The 14,861-nt window shown below is 41.9% G+C and overlaps 1 protein-coding gene across 1 annotated transcript in view; it reads right to left on the bottom strand.

Moving 5' to 3' along the window:
* LOC119659422 (diuretic hormone 44) overlaps positions 1-14,861 on the bottom strand; it is a 221,642-nt gene that overhangs the window by 135,747 nt on the left and 71,034 nt on the right. The window lies entirely within an intron of this gene.

Raw genomic sequence — 14,861 nt, 5'->3', positions numbered from 1 at the left:
ATAATTAACCTTACCGTGTCGTCTTTCCAACCCCTCCTGCGTTTTTACCGACCATTTCCCGAGCCATCTATTTACAGATCCCTCCCTTTCGGCATTCTTCGTCTGCGATAAAGGAGGGATAAGCTTTGCGTTGTTTATGTTCGCCATCTGATCTACTAAAATGTCAGTCACAATCATTCCTTGAGATGACGAACGCTGTATTGAATAAGACAGTCCTAAACGCAAAGATCACACACAAAGATGCCCCTCCCATGTTTGGCATCATCCTTGGCAGGGCCACACCCGCGCAGAAAACATAGTCCTTCGATCCGTCATCGATATCATACAAGATCCTCCGTTCTTGTAAATAACTATCGACAATGGTACCGAGATAGGCGGGATACCAATTTTTGTTAGAAATTTTCGTATTAGGATTCAATTGGCCAAACTGAATGTATTTCTCACATCGACTGAGCTAGTAGTGCCCTTTCTATGAATTGCACCTTCAGCAACAGCACCAACTTCCATACTGCAGAAAACATTCCCTCGAACATGCACGCTTCCAACAACTCAGCCAAAATCTCCGGTCTGCAATTCACGACAAGCTTAAGGACCTCGGTACTGTGTCCAAGCCCGGACTTTACTGTCGCCCGTTCTACAACAGATATTCAGTAGTTCCTCTCTGGTAACTGCTGGAGTCGTCGTCACAATCAAAGGTCGCTGGAAACTGTCGGTGCCCCTTTCTTATTGAGAGAATAACCCCTAAATGACAAAAAACAAAAGAATAGGACACGTAATTTACGAAGATGAACGTCTTCTGAACTGTGCCATAACGATTCTATAAACGCTAAGCCACGTGGTTACACCTGCCTCTGAGCAGAACTCCTTAAAGCATTTCCTCGTGCTCCACTTGATGGTCAACTTGAGGATTTCGTGAACTTCTTTATAGGCGTGCTATTGTGGCCTCTGATCAATCCTACTTACCGCTGTTTGGGCCGTTCGTCTAGGTCGGTGGCAGGCGAGCCTGTTCACTATTCTACTAGTGGTTGGATCGTCTATCAGGGAAAGTGCATCTCTTAGACAAGGACACGCGATATGTATTCGAGATGCATTATGCCAGATGAAAAGCTCTTACTGTAGAGACGCCTGCTTTATTTGGTTTATCTAACCACACCTTCATAGAGTTCTGCTCATCCGAAGCTTTTGACGACTAGCCTGGTATCTTTTGTCGGTTTCGATCATGATGGTTTTTTGTCCTGTAGCCACCAAATAGTCCAAAGTGCCTAGTGATCGTTGTGGATACAGTCACCGCTGGCGCAGCAGGACATACCATATGTCAGTGTAGGGCTGACAAAAGACCATTGAGGCAGACTCTCACTTGCGAAAAGGTTCTAGTAAAGTGCGCTGAATTGCATTTGCTTCTCTGCTACCCCATTCAAGTGTCCAAGCGCTGAAGTCACCGGCAACCACCTTTGGGGTTCACCTCCTTGCGTCAAGAACGAGATTGTCAAGCATTTTCTCGTATTTAGACAGTGTCAAACGCAGCTGTAAACATATACACTACTAATTTTCGCCCACACGTAGTACATTGTGAGGCTGACCCAGTTTTGTACGTCAGCCGAGTGTTTTCCCACTGCTGGACTTTTAGGTCCGAAACTACCTGTGTGCCCTTTTTCTTCTTAGGGGACCGCTAATCACCTGGAAGGTCCTCCTTTTTTCCTGTACTCTCTTGTTCAGCCATGAAACGATAGTAGTACGGTTAGGCGTCACTTGATTGGACTGTGATACTGTTAGAGCAGCAAGCTTTAGGTTCTCCTTGGAATTTGTTCGTCTTGATGCGATGTATTATCGAAGACTCTGATAGCCCTTACCATATTTTTATGGATTGGTGCACGTTGTGCTTATCTTTGGTAAACTCGGATAGCTCAACTATTTTTGCCCCAAGCTGGGTGAAGGATAATGCCTCCAAGTCAGGACTCTTCTCTCTATGAGCTTCGACAGAATAACTCCTTTTATATGGTCCTTCAACTTTCGCTTGTATAAACCTTTCCTGAAGTTTTTCTTTTACGATGGCGACGGTACAGATCTCAAAGTTGATGAGCTCCTCCTGAATAGTTCCTGGAACACCTTTTGCTTTCACCCCTCTCAAACAAACGTGGTGGGTGTTGTTACCTTTTTCTAGTCCAGGGAGTTGCTTGCTGCTCATCTTTCTTTGGTTTTTTACTAGTGTTCTGGTAAGGTGGTGCTAGGTTTGAACACTTCTTTCTCTACTCCTTCACTGTAATTTTGCTCCCATTTGAGCGGTAGAACTTAAGTAGTGTGCCAATGAGAATATCAGCGCCATAGAAGCATAACTAAGGAAGAGTTTGACTCAGCGAAAAAGAGGATGCGACGCATATTTTAATGATCCATCATAGTAAAAGGAATACGATTAGTATTCACGTTGTTGACTATGTCATAATTTCAGGAGACATGTTGTCAAAGACTGACGAGAATGTAGCATCATCCATGTTTCGTCATCGTGCAAACCATTGAATGTCCTAAATCGGAAATAAATTAATTTTTGGAAATAAAATTAAAATACTCATCTATATCGCTTGATGTTGGAATACACCGAATTGCCCATTGAATCGTTTGAGGTTCTGAATCATGTCAAATACGCTTAAGGAAATTACCCAATGCACCTCAATTTAGATATCTTCTCTACACATATTTACATAGTTGGACATATATGTGATAAGGAACTAATGAAAATATTTAGCCTGAAGTTTCCTTTGAACCGAATGAACATACAAACAGTACATGAGTATATAGAAACAGAAGTATCTATCCTGCAGGCCTTTGCCAGTTAGCAAAAGTTCCCTGTCTGGTTGGTACCGGTATATTTATAATGCATTGCTAGGGAAATAGTTCAAATTCCGAAAGTTTCACTCTCTCCGGAGGATCCCCAGTAAAATGTTATGTATATTTCGCTATAGGACGGCTCGTAAATGGCATAGCAGGGGTATCTCCTGGTTAACATATTGAAAGTCTAACGTAAAATAAATTCTGTGGAAACATTGTGTGAAACTTTTTCTTGATAGAAGCACCATAACTTTTAAATGGAGCTGGTTAGACGCGTCAGTCTATGGAACTTTATTCTTTCACGTGGTATCGAAGAATTCAGGTATTTTGCTTTTGTAATATTTTCCATTCTCCTTTCCTTTGTATTCGTGCATCGTGCGATAATGGAGAGCTCAGCGAATCCAAATGTATCAAAGGTCCTTGCTTTTGTAAAGAAAATCACTGAATCAATATTTTTATTAAGCTTACAGTAGCACCTACATTCCTTCTCTGATGTTATGAATGTTCGTCCTCACTCACTGTCATCTTTAATCAAGTTTCAGAGTATCCTTGCATCACTAACCTTCCCACATCGACTTGATTGATTCAGAGTCTTATCTACGTTGAAGAACTCACTCCCAGCACAGCATTACACGTATCTTAATAATATGATTTGTCAGCAAGAAGGAGCAATTTCAGGAATCGAAATCGATTTTCGTGTACTTTGCCGGCCTGTAATTCAATGTGACTAGATTAGCAAAGTGTCTCCTCGTGAGGTTCCATCCAGCAGCACCGGCAAGATACAGGGGCAAATGTTAAAATAACATCAAAACCGGTAAGGAAATGTCCTGAATGCGAAGAGGACAAAATTCAACTATGCCAGATATACAAAGGATTACTTGAGCCCTTGCATTTGTATTTACTCTCCGGAATCTGCTGATGAAAGATTTGATATTGTCGCTCCTACACAATCCTTTTGTGTGTTTTTGTGCTATTGTAGCTCCCCCTGTAAGGCGCTGTTGATTTCCTATGCTTCCAGCGAAAAAATATCCTCATTGCGAAGCATGTCAGATCCATTTTAAATTTCAAATTGCATTCTTAGCTCTAAGGTTGCTAATTAACAGATGCAAAGCTGTTCGTGAATGAATATCATTTAGCATCAGATGCATACTAAAATAAAGTGCATTCAGAGCTTTCGAATTAAGGTCAAGTGGCAATGGATTGCAGTTAATTAAGAGCGCGATTCTACTTTCTTTTATTGAAGTATCCAATTCAAATTATTAAGGAATATTTAAAAGAAAAAGACAAGACTCAGAGAATCTACTCGAAAATTATCTTGTTTTTCTAATATTAAGTTCTAAAGAAAATATCTTCAATGTCAATTCCTGTAAAAACATTGAAAATGTGTGGAGTTGCAAAATTTCCCCAGGCTCGTCGTGCGGATAAAGGAACGCTTGACTCGATGGCAAAAAGTGTGAAATGGTGTTTAGGTTTCCATTAGGCACCTAATTGAAACCGTATAGAACTGAATGCTTCCACGACACGAATAGGTTTTATCGTTTTCGTAACCGAAAACAAACCGAACTGAATGAAACCCTTTCATACATACACGGTTCCATTCGGCACACTGTTCATTTCACCCAAATTAAACCCGAAAAATTTTAACAACTCATCATTAAAATCGACTCAATGTGAGTTTAAAACCCAGGCTGAACCTTTTTGTTTCCTGCATACGAATTCAAACTGTATCGAAATCTGATAAAACCTATTCGTGTTGTGGGAGCATTCGATTCTATACTGTTTCAATTCAGAACCGAACAGGCGTCGAATTGAAACCTAAACACCGTTTCATGTTTGTCGGCAGCGACCTAAACTGAACTGAACCGAATGGAATCGTATATGTGTGAAACGAACTAAAAGGTTTCATTCGTTTTTAGTTTCAACCGCGCATGCGCATGTATTTGTCACGAGGTGTGCGTGTATGGGTATGTTCAAAATCGGTTGAGAAGAATATCCAGAAAATACTCTAAATAGGAAAGACGAGAAAAAAGGTGATGTTTCAAACCCCTGTACGGGTTGTTTCTCGGGGTGAACAGGCCGGCTCCCCGGTCGCCAATATGCAGGCAACTCAAGACCTGTTTTCACAAATTTTGTGGACGTGGTGATAATCTGCAAACTATATCGAAATTACGGCACCTTCGCATACCTGTCAGATGTATACTTCACCCATATAGAACTACCATAATTTCGGATATTCCCAAATGCTCGCGGAAATCAACGGCGTCCATTTTCACAACTCAATACACCCGCCATGCATTCCCCTTGTTTATCTCAGATTTCTCTACGCTTCAGAATAACTTCATATCTTTTACCAAACAGATATATGGTGATTCGAGAATCAAAAGGCATTACGAAAACTGGCTTCGGTTTTTCCATCAACTCTTCCAGTGCTTTGCGTCAAATTAGTCTATGAGCCGCTCTAATTGCAGCGCTTTGAATATATGTAACCCAGTGCTGGGCTGGATATGGTGGTCATGGCACTGGTAATACCAAGACATACAGTTCTTGCAATGCAGCCAGTTTACAGTGCAAACTCTTTTGTCTCCCCTTAACATAACAGACTACGGGTGCATAAGCGGACATGGGCCTGAAAATATCAACATATATGCACATTACTACATGAGGCCTAAGCCCTCATGTCGAAGCAAACGTTCGAAATCTTACAGCCCATCGACTATGTTGTTCTTCTCTAGAATAATGATAATAATCGTTGGCACAACAACCCGATCAGATGAGGGCCTTAAAGTACGTTAGAGCACTGGATTCAAGACCATAATGATACACTAGAGGATTACAGTACTCTATAGGCAAAGTGATTTCGCAATGCGCTCGCCCGTGTTTATTACCCTGATTTAACTCAGGTATTCAGTGGCATCCGATGTCAAGTCACGATACAAATCCCACTACCACCAGTGAGCGCTTTAAAGCGCCACTGGGCCATCGGCACACTTTATGGAATAACTTCCAGATATTTCACCTCCTCAAACCGTGGAAGGGGGCTTTACCTTCCAAAGGCAAAGACCATCTAGTTTCCTTGTTATCGTAACTAATAAATTGTTTGGTTTTCTTTAGATTTACTGAAAACGCATGCCTGACATCTCGAAGAACAGCTAGCAATGCTACGTCCGATCGCATAACGAGTAACAAGCTGATTAATATAATCTACAGAGGCTGTGGTAGCATAAAGCCTTGGGGCTGTCTTTCATTACTTTCGTTGACAGGTAGCGATCAACACCCACTTCAGCACACAGCAATCTCTGCGTACGCATAGCATAGATCCACTCAATTAAAATATCATCAATACCATGCTCTCCGACAGCATCAAAAATTCTTACAAAAGGCGCACAGTCGAAGGCCCTTATCTTTGGAATAAAACGATGAAAGCCAAGCTCACAGGACTTAGAACGTTGGTAAACACTTTTTCATTGATGACTGCCGCTCTGGCAATGTTTCAAATTCCCGCCCAACACTTTTCCATTAAAACTTTGCAGAAACCGCCATCTCTCTCCGTCCCCCTTCTGTCATCTGTTCTCCCGGATGATTTATTTCAAAAAGAGGCTGCTCAGACTCAACTTTCGAGTTCGTGAAAGTTTCAAATTTAACAAGTTTTCATTTTTACCACTTTTACAAGCACGGTTGAGAAACCGCCTGATTGATTCCCTGGTTTGTCTCTAGTAATAGCACAAGCCTCTTCTAGACACTTTAAAAATATCATCATCATCATCAACGGCGCAACAACCGATATCCGGTCTAGGCCTGCCTTAATAAGGAACTCCAGAAACTCCGGTTTTGCATCGAGATCCACCAATTCGATATCCCTAAAAGCTGTCTGGCGTCCTCACCTACGCCATCGCTCCATCTCAGGCAGGGTCTGCCTCGTCTTCTTTTTCTACCATAGATATTGCCCTTATAGACTATCCGGGCTGGATTACCTCATCCATACGGATTAAGTGACCCGCCCACCGTAACCTATTGAGCCGGATTTTATCCACAACCTGACAGTCATAATATCGCTCATAGATTTCGTCATTTTGTAGGCTACGGAATCGTCCATCCTCATGTAGAGGGCCAAAAATTCTTCGGAGGATTCTTCTCTCGAACGCAGCCAAGAGTTCATCAATTCATCTTGCTAAGAACCCAAGTCTCCGAGGAATACATGAGCACTGGCAAGATCATTGTCTTTTAAAAACATGGAATTTGAAATTCCCAAAAGATCTTCTACCGCCAAATGAGCACTTAGTCGCCTAGTGAGCTGCACTTTGTTACCAAGGAGCGTATTGAACTTTATCCAATCCGTTTTCCTAGGATGGAGTCTGTTTACCTATTACAGTAGTACAGTAGTTAGACTACTTTCTAAGGAACGGTGGTCTGATAGTGAAACTTCGCCTAGTACTTGCAATCTCTAACTCCATAAATTTTGAAGTGCGGATTTTTAGGTCAAATACTTTACTGTTTGTTGGCCGCACAATACGAGACCAGCTGAAGTGACAAAATCAAATAGACTCTCTCTTCTAGAATTGGATTTGCTACTGCCCCAACAAATATGTTAAGTGTTAGCATTACCAACCTATTAGGAGTTCAAGAAGACCACTTGATTCTGCATGCGCTACCAGGTCCCTTAGTGGACAGAGGAACCAAAGAATGAAGATTAATAGGGTGAATGATCAGAGGTAACTATGACGTTTATCTACTCGCGATTAATCTGGTATCGTAAGATAACAACTAGACCCTGATAGCAAAGTTGCCTCAAGATGGTTGCTTTGATATCAAGACGCAGATTATTGGTCCTGAGAATTAGAGAGCAAAAGCATCAGCTTTGGAGCGAGGAACCCGAGTGATGAGCACCAGGGGCCAAAACCTGCCGGTATCTTTGTAAGGTGGGACATTGTACTGGCCAAAGCTGGATCCGTTAATTCCGAGGCAGAGGGTTAAGTTCCATCGTCGGCTCGCCATACCCCTGCACCTTGTTAACAAGAAAGAATGACCACCAGGCCATATTTCTCGACATTGCAAACGGAGGGCGCGACAACCGAATGAAATATAATAACTACGATAGTTGGCTGGTTACGGTACTGGAAAAAGAGAATCAACTATGTCAGCATGTAACGCGTGCAGGTAACGCTACAATGCCAAGACAATTTTTCCACCGCAGCAGAGAACCAAACAAGTGGTAGAATTGAGAAATCTCGACGTCAAGATCGACTTGCCTTTGAAGTGTGACAAGCAGATATGCTACAGGTAGTTGATCCTTGATGCAAAAGCGAACCAGTAAAGCGTTTCCTACAAGGTTGTGATGCACTGCAAGTGACGTCTCAGCGGCTACTATTTGAAATAATTAGAACTCTTTCTCCGCAACGGGATGCAAGCGGACTGGACCAATAGTTCAACTAGACCTCTCCTCGTCCCTCGAAGTTACCGAGAAGGAACTGCGAGTGATCTGGGGATTAGGCATAATAAAGCTCTGGAATTGTATAAGATTACGAATAAAACCCTCAAGCTGGCTGCTAGGACCAAGCCCAAGTGATTCATAACCGCATTTGAATCATGGTTGGTGGAAGTAGTGTTCGCCAATCAACGGAAAGACAAAAGTTGGTTATGCCTCCGAGAGCCCAAAAAACCACCTGCTGTGCTTATTATGTACAAGATGTTAGAGTGGATGATGTACGGCAAGCTAATTCCGTTCATCACGCTGGCGGTTGATCTATCACCCAAATTCGCCGCCAAACGCGATTGCACACAGAATGCTATGTTCTAATGTCTAAGATTCGTAAATTAAAGGAGGTTGAACGATGCTCTTAATCTCACGAAAGAGACCCAAATTGGAGTGCAGCAAACGCAACAGTAGCCGCGATACAAAAGAAGCTCCAAGAACTGGATGGGGCCTAAAAAGCGCGACAGATATTTGATTCGATCGTGATGGTTTGGATAAAATAACTTCCGCGGGGATATGAACGGAGATATAGGCGTGACCTTGATAGACGAGAATTGCACACACTAGTGCAACGGGGAGCAACACCGCCTTTTTAAGATTTCCACCTACATCCATTAAAACAAAAAAAAAAGAATAGGTGCTGTGTGTACCTTGCACTTAACTTATATCCTTCCTTATCAAGGAAGTTTGGCATGACTATGGATTTCATGAATAATCCTCTTCAATACCTTTTCCTGTAGACGTATTTCTGTCCCTTGAAGGGTATAACTTGACACGCTGGGCATGTTTCTCGGCTTCATTTCTTCTATTCTAGTAAAAGCTAGCCTAACCACCTCAACTCACTGATGAACTTCATCAATTCTTTAAAGCTTCCAATTGAGAACTGTTCTTGTCAGCTGAACCATTCTCTTGCTTTCTCATATTTTTTTCGGAAAGCAATGTGCCGCTAGTATACAAGCAAAGAAGACCTGTCTTTGAAGAGTATTACTTTCATCACTAAAAGACAAAGTCTTCAAAACAAGTATGTAACCCACCCTCTCGTTTAAGCAGTAGCCAATACAAACAGCCTAACCAATACGAGCAAAATTAGATCCCTTTTCTCATCAAACTCGCGAAGAGCCGTAGGCGTATCAAAAATTTAACTTACGTGAGTCTCTCGGACTTTACACGGAAGCGGGGCGAATATACCAGATAAAATCTTTAACAGATTTTGGCTGCCATTTCACGATGTGTTTAACAAAACCTCGAAAATTGTGAAATCCTCAGGTTTGTCGTAACATCTTGGGAAACTTTGACTTTTGTGAAACCGTGATCATGTTGACAGGACATTGGTCCAATGCAACATTTCCGCCGCCATTACTGCGCGGAGTCTTTTATTATTTTTTAAAGTCGACCAGCATTCAGAACCATAGAAGGCGACAGGGCGACTGATTTGAAATGTTCATTGATGCGTCGATCACAAATCACTAAGTCACAATATTAGCTCCCAGCTATTTGCTTTCCAGAGCTCAGAGGTAATATCTTCAGGTCATAAGGTCTTGTTGCTTTTCCTTACATGCAAGTCTCGAAAAGCAATAGCAAATCGTTCAATTCTTGTACCGGGATGACTTCATCCACCCGTTGGTTCATAGAAATTGCAAAACCCAAATAGCATGGTGACAACCTTTATGGCGACACTGTTTACTTTGTGTGCATCAAGAAAAACGGGGAATGCAATAAGATTCACAATGAAGGTGATCGAAAGACCTTTACAATTCTCTGATAACTCCCAAAGCTAGTATTCGATCAATCTCGGCGTAGATGGTATTCTCGATACCAGGACAGTCTGCTAAGCATCTCTGCTTCATAAATTCATTCCTACCGGCATCGAAGATGTCTTAAACTGGCACGTCCTAGGTCAGAAGACAGAAAACTCTTAAAATATAGCATCGAACCTTATCCGCTAGGGTGTAGTTGGTACTGGTTGGTTTGGGTGATTTTTCTAGTGAATATACAAAAGATGTAAATATACCTTGCGCTACTTTGAATTTGTGCCCAAAATCTCCATCAAGGTATATACCTTATGTTAATGCTAGAATAGAGAGGAGCATCTTGAGATCAAGCAGATGACACTTCCTGCTTTCGAGTATCTATAATAATTACATTAGCTGTCATAAGTATTCCCTTCTATTTTTACCGGCGGTCGCTAATAATTTTCCTAATCAAGCAGCACACGATAACCTTGTTTTCGCCACGATATCCGCAAGCTTCCAACGCATTCCAACTAGCTTTGTCACAATTTATTCTCACTTCGTTGGCCAATTCAGAAAATTGAGAGAAGAGAATGTGACAAATAGTCATGCCATCAGATGGTCCTGCTTGCTCCTACATTTATATAACCGGCCGGATAGTTCCCTGAGAATATAGCATTGCTACTGTAAAGAAGTCCTGCATTACTTTCGAACGCAAACCGCATCAGAGTTCACGAGTTCTATTTTTCGCATAGAGTGATGGAGATATCCTCAACTGATTTCCTATGTTCAGTGCGCTTTCGAGTTTGATCGCAGAGATGTGGAAAGCTTCTACCTTCCTTGGTGGTGGTATCCATTGTACCAATTTGCAGAATCACTTCCAAATGGCATGTAAGCATGCTTAGTCAGAAAATAGGAAATACGTTCAAGCGTTGTCTTTGATAGTCAATCCACTTGGTATGAAAGTGGGACTATGAGTAGTGAACTCTCCGCCTCAGTACTTTTTAACTGCCAAAAAAGGGATAGTAAACACCACAAGGTATGATGGCAAGGAAGATCCAGTTTGAATGGTGAAAGATAATAGTGGTCGGAAGAAACTATTCTGTGTTGACTTCTCACTCCGCCTGCAGGTCCTCTGTTGCATGAAAGAGCGAACACTTCTTTTTTCAGGATGGAGCAAAATATCAATCTAGCCCATAAAGTGTTTGTAGACACCCCTTCGACTCCAAAATCTTCATTGCCGACCTTTGCGAAACTCGTTGCCATCCGCGCTTGGATAGATGGAACCTGAAGCCATTGCTTTGAACGTGCGCCAGTCGCGTTGGTGGTATCTTCTAATGCGATGGTCAGTAGTGGACAAGCTCCTTTTCCTTCCTTATTGACTGTTCCTGGCCAAGGTTGTATCTTAGAAAGTGGTGACGAAATACAAATCAAGATTTACAATACACAACTTCATAGATGACCTTCTAATTCCATCTAACAAGTAGGGGTGATAGCCAAGAATCCAAGAAATTCTTTCGCTCCTCAAAATTGCAATTGGCAAATTACCACTAAACCTGTCTAGAATGTAATCCGACCTGCGGAATTGCACAGCTTATCCAATGATACTACAATCTTGGAAAAATAAGGGTAGGAAGAGAGAGGGGAAAAATAATTCAAACCTAGATTCGCCGTGTATAGAAAAACATTGGATGCGATAGTCTTATGTGACAGTTGAAACCAGACCAAAATTTCCTTTTCAGGACCTCGCCACTTCTCGTCCATAGGCCATAGGATCAAGAGCAAGTCAAAGCAACGACCACTGCAATACCTAAAATGTTACCACATGATGTAACGCCCATCATGAAATAAAAGACAAATCACATAAACCAAAAAAATCGCGAGAATTTAATCTACCATATTTCAAAGGAGAATACGAAGATGGATCCTTGAATATAGCAAAAAAAAACACTAACTGCTGGACTATTTTCGTAGAAATTTTATAAGTTCAAACCACTTCGATTTATCTTCCCGACAGATGAAAATCCACACTACTCGAAATGAAATTTGGCACTCCCTATAAAGCGAGGAAAGATACCTCCAAGAAGCTCATAAGGGAGACACCCTATAGCATGTAGCCACTAAGACGCAGGCTTCCAATCACTTCTGGAAGGTAGTTGTCTATGGGATTTGAATCGCAAGCAAACACAAGAATGCCAAATCTTAATTATATAGTATGAAAACCACGAAAAATATCCTACACTACATGATGAAACTCCGCCATGTTATTTACATAAAATACTGATTCGTGCCCTGTGAGTTAGGACTTGAGAATACACTCAAAGTCTTCCCTGCTTTTCCTAAGAGGCGACTAAAAGGGCTAGCAACCTGCATATTTTGAAACTTTATTGTTACCAAAAAGCCAACCACACCTAGGATAGGAACTGACCTTACCCGGAGACCTTTGGCTATTGAAAAAGGACGATGATTGATTTCCTCAAAATGCTCGCTTTCTATAACTCCAACAGGTATTTCAACGTTATAAGTTGAACATTCTGGGGTTAAGCGAAGTAAGATGGTGGGACTCTGGAGGGTACTCCTCTCCCCTTGCAGCAAGGTGCTTTTGTACTCTGGCAAGCCGAGTGGAAGCAGACGCAGACGGCTATCGCAACACCCGGTCTAATAACCTGCGAGCGAGTTTTTGACAGACTTCTGACTGCAAGATTCCGGCCCAGGTTAAGGAGGACTACAATAGTACAGCACCAGCGGAGAAGGTTGCTTTCGACACGAGCAATTAGGGGGGTCATCCGGAGTGTCGGATCCGAGGAATCGATTTTTTTGACATCAGTTGTATCTAGATATAGTGTAGAATATATGAGCAAAGCGATTTTTTGATATTCGGAGTCGTTCGGAAATTACATTGTTAAACAGGTAAAATGTCACAAGCTAAAATCATAAGAAGTGAAGCCAAAGCTTTACATGAGTTTCTTCAAGAAACCTAAGGTTTATGGAATAAGTATAGCAAATTAATGGTCAGTTAAGATTTTATGGTTGAAAATCGCATTCTACTTTTTAAATGCTTTTTTTTCGAAACTGCATGTTGAAAATCGGCTATAAGCTGCTCTGTATTTCAAAAGGGAACTACGTTATCGTGCTGGAAAAAATACTACGCATGCTCAAGGCATTAATAAATATATGGTGAAAAATTCGTGTTTGTACCTCTAAAAAAAGCGAAAAAATGACCTTCACACGGGATGTCCCCCTTAAACGCAGTTCAGGAGAGGCTTTCTAAAGGTGACATTGTGATCGTGATAGGAGATCTGAATACCAAGGTGGGTTCTGGCAACACCTTGCTTGGACATGTGATGGGTAAACACGGCCTTGGCCACTGTAATGACGGGAGGTTTATCAATATCTGCAACTTCCACCGCCTTATCATTGATGGTACATTGTTCGAGCACAGGGCCTGCCATAAGGTCAGTTAAGTTTCAACTAACTGACACCGTATGATCAATCAGATGAACCACATCACGATCTGCAATAGATTTAGGAGTTGTTTCCCGGATATGCGTAACATTAGAGGCGCTGTCATCGACCTCGAAAGAGATCACCACCTGATTGTTGCTTACGTTCCCTTGCGTGTTGCGTCCGCCACTTCTGTGATCCAGCTGTCGCTCAACAGTGGGAGAACTGTGTCGCTGATCTGGCAGCAGATGCACTGCGTAACCCGGCTGAGAATATCAATGAGCATTAAGCCGCTGTCAAAAATGCTCTTCTCTCAGGTGCTACGCAGGTCATCGGCCCGATATTTTGGTTGGATAGGTTCTGAGAGCGAGACCTGTCTCACTTTTTGGGCCATACTCCTCTGCGCTTCATCCAATATCAGTTGTAAGATCATTTCCTAAAAATACTAAATGAGCCCTTTTATTTGATACCGTACGTAACCATATTCTGTCAAAAAAAAAGTGTTGCTCGCCCCTTTTGCATATATGATAGTCTTCATACTGAAGCCTGGGAAAGATGAGTATCCTAAATCCAAGGAACTTCAGGCAAATCAGCTTAACATCATTTTCGCTCAAATGTCTGAAGAGATTGGTTGAGCGTCACATTCGCTACTTACCAACGTAGGAAGTCCTGTGAGTCTCCTCTTCACTCTTTCGTTTCAAAGATAGAGGACGCAACTCTGAAAGGCGAGTATGCGATGGGGGTGTTCATGGATATTGAAAGGTAGTTTGGCGGTGCACCTTGATACACTAGAGAGCAGGGTTTTGATGGATCTCTGATTAAGTGGATCTACGCTATGCTAGCGCTGAGATTGCTGTGTGCTAAAGTGGGTGTTGATCGCTATCTAACAACGGAAGCGACGGCTGGAGGCGTCTTATCGCCGTGGTTTCATGTAAAACACGTTAAAATTTCCATTTTGTATGCACATGAACATTCCGCGTACTCTTCTATTTACGGTAACCCCGTAAACACTTTGAATTTCTATCTAGAATTTCTGCAGTATACTTCCAATATATTGTTCTTCCAAAATATATATAAAAGAAAAAATCGATTTCTAGAACCCGTCACATAAGAAAACGTAACGGAGGCGATTTGCGAGCTAAGATAGCATGTACATGGACCACCATAATTTTTTTCAGCTCCTTCAGTTGGGTATTTTGCAAGAACAGGTCGTTGAAGTGATTGACCTATTTCGAACTCCTCACTTCTCTCTTTTGTAACCAAAGTCAACGATAATGTTTGCTCCTTAGTCGGTAAAAAAAGTTTGCACCCCTCTTTTAGGCGTATGAGGACTCCCTCCTTATGTTCAACATTCAGCAATGTGCATAGTTTACCGCATGCGTGGGGGTCCACAA

The sequence above is a fragment of the Hermetia illucens genome, chromosome 6 (assembly GCF_905115235.1).
Source record: "Hermetia illucens chromosome 6, iHerIll2.2.curated.20191125, whole genome shotgun sequence".
Classification (NCBI taxonomy): Eukaryota; Metazoa; Arthropoda; class Insecta; order Diptera; family Stratiomyidae; genus Hermetia; species Hermetia illucens.
Note: the sequence above shows the minus strand (reverse complement) of the source record. Positions and strands in the feature narration are given on the sequence as shown.